This window comes from Mus caroli, chromosome 14 (assembly GCF_900094665.2).
Source record: "Mus caroli chromosome 14, CAROLI_EIJ_v1.1, whole genome shotgun sequence".
Lineage (NCBI taxonomy): Eukaryota > Metazoa > Chordata > Mammalia > Rodentia > Muridae > Mus > Mus caroli.
In genome coordinates this window covers 21,611,522-21,616,184 of record NC_034583.1, presented here as the reverse complement: position 1 = coordinate 21,616,184, position 4,663 = coordinate 21,611,522, and the positions used below count along the sequence as shown (strand labels likewise).

The 4,663-nt window shown below is 43.7% G+C and overlaps 1 protein-coding gene across 2 annotated transcripts in view; it reads left to right on the top strand.

Annotated features, from left to right (window-relative positions):
* Positions 1–4,663, top strand: part of Cacna2d3 (calcium voltage-gated channel auxiliary subunit alpha2delta 3) — an 810,117-nt gene that overhangs the window by 422,955 nt on the left and 382,499 nt on the right. The window lies entirely within an intron of this gene.

Here is a 4,663-nt window from a genome sequence, read left to right as displayed (position 1 = left end):
GGGTCAGGGTGGTGGGTCCCTCAGCAGTGCACAGCTGGAGGGTCAGGGTGGTGGGTCCCTCAGCAGTGCACAGCTGGAGGGTCAGGGTGGTAGGTCCCTCAGCAGTGCACATCTGGAGGGTCAGGGTGGTGGGTCCCTCAGCAGTGCACATCTGGAAGGTCAGGGTGGTGGGTCCCTCAGCAGTGCACAACTGGAGGGTCAGGGTGGTGGGACCCTCAGCAGTGCACAGCTGGAGGGTCAGGGTGGTGAGTCCCTCAGCAATGCACAGCTGGAGGGTCAGGGTGATGGGTCCCTCAGCAATGCACAGCTGGAGGGTCAGGGTGGTGCGTCCCTCAGCAGTGTGGGAGATAATTAATCTGGATCCCAAGCTTGGGCTTTCCATGATTCTGCTTTGTCATTCAGTGAAATCCCAGCCTAAATTTGGGTTTTCCATACATTGTCACACTGGCTCTTGAGTCAAGGGTTGTCACAACACCTAGAGTTTCTTTTATCAATGACATGCCTGGACACAAATCAAGCCATTTTGGTCTCAATCCAGAGACAGTCTTTTCCTCCTGGGGAGGAAACGGAAAAACAGGGAAGAAGGTGTCTACTCAGCTTCTCCACTATAGACCCAAAGCTCGCAACTCTTGACTACGGGTGATTAGAGTGCATGCAAGAGTTCATATTCTGAAGCTAGGATGATGCACCAGGGAAGTGTTTAATAGCATCTACAAAGCCTTGGGTTTGAAGACAAGTAGTATGTAAACTGTACATGGGGGCAGACACCTATACAACTATAATCTTAGCAGCTGGGCAGTGGAGGCAGATGAATCAGAAGTTCAAGGTCATTTTCAGCTACATAGTGAGTTCAATGCCAACTTCAGCTCCAGGAGTCAGTCTCTTTTGCTCTGTCCCTCTGTCCCTCTGTCCATCTGTCTGTCTCTCTCCCTTTCCCTCTCCCTTCTTCCTCCCCTCCTCCCTGCACCCCCCCGCCCCCCGACACACTTCATGTTTAGAGAACACATCTCTGTGAATAGCATGGTAATAACTTAAGACTTGGGCAGGGGGCAAGCTGCCCCTTCACATCAGTTCGGAACCAGACAGGAGACTTCCCAGAGCTCGGAGCTCTCAATCTCTGAAGTCCTGCATTTCTTGGTCTCTAATACTGAAAGACTTGTCATGATTTAGACATTCAGTATTTTTACCTCAGTAACTACTCTGAGCTGCAAGTGCCTGCTGGACGTCTTCCCCGCAGCTCATCCTTGCTTTCCTGTTGTAGTGGTAGAGGGGGTGGGTCGGGGGACTGTTACATACTTGGGTTTGTGGCCCTAGGTTGGCTGAGTGGGGAACCAGTGTGTGATGCTAAATAATAGATTCTCAGCCTCAGTCATGTTTTCTCACCTAGGAAGGCAGATGTGTGGTATTTCCTGGAGACACGTACAGAAATGCCTATTCATCCTACACAGGGCACGTGCAACTCAGAGAAAGCATTTCACCTAGGTCCAACTTGCTGAACATTTTTATATTATGATTGTTACTTCTAGCTACACAACATGACTCAAGGGAGGTACAGGACCAAGAATTCCTATCGCCACATGAGAACTATGTCCCCCAGTGAGTTCCCATTACCTTTCCAGACTTGGCTGTCAGTGCATTATCCTGTTTCTTTCGTTGCTAGGGCTCCAGACTAAGTTATTCTATGTGTCACTGAAGTAGCAGATGGATAAGGCCCGCCTGGAAGAAACTTAAGAATATGCCTAATAAAAGGAGAGGTACTCAGGCAAGGGGTGAGACATACTGTGAAGAATCTAAATGAGATCATTTCTTAGCCCCAGGATATACCAGATAGGATTATAGTTGATAAGATAAAGCAAGAGTTGTAAAAGAAGTTAGGGTATTTACTTTTAAAAAAATCTTCTGGTCTTATTTATGACATGTCCAGAAAGTATCTAGGATAAGAGTAAATCCATACTTGACTTTCCTATCGGCTTGGGCCTGAAGTATGGTTCATTGCTATTTTATTAGCCTTATTAGAAAATATTATTACATAAAGTCCCTAGTAGCTCACTATCAGCACCTTCATGGTGATTCTCATTGGCTGTGATAATGCTTGACTTGCAGCTAGTGAGCAGCTTCACCTAGACTTAGTCTCAGGGGCTCCTTCTTCTTCCACATCTATAACCCCCAGCCTTCCTAGCCTGTCTCAAAGCAGCTCTCTCTTCCTGTCTGAGACTCACCTCTTGCATGGCCTTTCATCCATCCCTTCTCCTGTTTTCTTTGTTTGTAGCATTTGTATTTATTTATTTATTTTTCCCTCCATTCAGCAGTTTTGTTTTCAAATGTTTCCAAGCCAGTGTTAAGATAAATGCTGATTCTCCAAGATCTTCAACATAGGGTTGTGTGCAAGTTGGGGATCCACCTTGATTCTGGAGATTTGCAATGTACTCACATCTGTATTTTCACTTCATTTCAAAACTTAGGTACATTTTTGCAAGAAAGTCCACAATACTTGTAAAAATTAAAAGCTGGGAGAAATCCTGGACGGTAGTGGCATTTCAAAACCATGTGTTTATTTCAGTACTCAAACTGTCAGGTTTGGGAATACTTTATATTATAAACTTAATAGTAACATCTTATAATCTGGGTCCACTAAGCATAATACCCTTTATAGCCTCCAAAATATTGTGTGTACACTGTCAAGAGATCACCAAGACCTAGAGAAACAACTATGTGGGTGGCTTTTCCCCACCTCAAATCCTTGCTAATAATTTATCACACTCATGTAAATATGTAAGTATATATGTATTATTTAAGTATGCATGTATGCATAATTGTGTATTTATGAAGGCCAGAGTACAACTTGTGGGAGTCTTTTCTCTCCTTCCACCATGTGGGTTCCCAGGATTGAACTCCATTAGACTTGGAAGCAAATACCTTTTATCCACTGTGCCATCTGATTGGCTTCTAGTATTTTAAACAGTGAAACTTTCTACCTATCGAAATGGCTGATATTTACCTGTTGAAACTCTATGGAGTCTGGGACTACTCATCAATCCTAGGCAGCAGGAAACAACCCTAATGACGGCTGCCAAATGTCTATGCTGGAAAGGGACTAGCAGTTGGCACTGTATTCCTCTGAGTGCACATTCATCTTATAGAGAGACATTTCCACCCCATCTCTCACCATTGGGCTTTTTAAACAGCTAAATTCTTAGACAAACACAGAGATGCTTAATCTTCCATGAAAATGAGGCTTTATCTATTTTCCACTTCATCAATGTGGCCTTTAAGTAATAAAATTCTCTTTCTGTGGGTTCTGTCTGCTTCTGCAAGCCTATGTAAAATTAAGGAGCTGTTCTACACACACACACATACACATGATTCCCATGCACACGCTCATTGAGATTGTGACTGGCTGGAGCTTAAAATGGCTCAGAGGTTGCAATAATTAAATGGAATTTATTCTGTCTTGCAATTACCAACATTTCATTTTTGATATTTGCTCAGATGACTTAAAGGCTCATGGCCATTGATACTCATGGCTTTGAAAGAACATTCAAATAAACTTCTAAGCCCTCTCCAGTTATTGATCTCTACTCCATTCATTAGACTCCACAAAGAACACAGAACCAGTTTGCTATAGTAGTTAACATCTACCTTGTCATGTGACAACTGCAATTATCTTTTTTGGCGATGAATGTGATCTTTGCTGTGATTACCTTTAAATTTTTTTTTCTTAGCCAATTAAATAAAATTCAGTGACATTTCAAAGACTGTTAATCACAACCAAATGCTCTAAATGTCAGGATGCATTGAAAGTTTCACTGCTAACTGATGAATCAGGGAGCTAATTGTAGTTCATCATCAGGCCTGTGCCATTGTTATTATTATGGAAAACACTTTCATCACTCTCCCTATTCAATGAAAAAAAAGTTCTAGACAAATATGAAGAGAAGAGATATTACTCATCAAAGCATTTGAATTTAATTGCGTTCCTCAAAAATCCTCTAAGTCCACATTGCTTCAGAGGATATGCAAGGGGCTCTGCCTGAGAGGAAAGCACAGTCTTTGTTAATAAATAGCTCCTGGGGCCTCGATTTTTAATCCACAGTCCTCAGATACCCCCATTCCTCTCCCCCTTTCCCCCTTTGTTGGGAATGTTTCTTCTAAGATGGTTTTGAATTAGTTCCCAGAATAGCCCCAGTCCCTGCTCTCTGAAGTCTCTGTGCCCTGAAGCAGGCATGGATTTTATTCTGAAGCTTGCTGTGGAGTTTTCAAAGACTGGGAGAAGGGGGTGGAATGTAGCCTCCCTTCCATCACCTCAACAAACAACATCTCCAGAAGGCCAGGTTTGAAGTCTGTGCTTTCTTACTGAAGTAAAGAAGAAAGACACTACCCTGAGAGAATCTCAGTGTTGTCTCAGTGAGAAGGACAAGGCAGTTTGGGAGGCTGAAAAGAGCCTCTTTGGTTGACCTATGGTAAGAGCTGGAGGGCAGGAGTGAGTTCAAAACTGGGAGGCCATGTCTTGGATCAGTAAGTCAGAGACACTGAAACCCATGTTTACTCTTATTGCTTTCTTAAGAATGGTCTTTATCAACAACCCTCTTCCGGTCAGAAAAGCACCGGGGCAGCTGGGGCGCAGGGTCTGCTGACACTCGCCAGCTACCCACAACACCCGCCA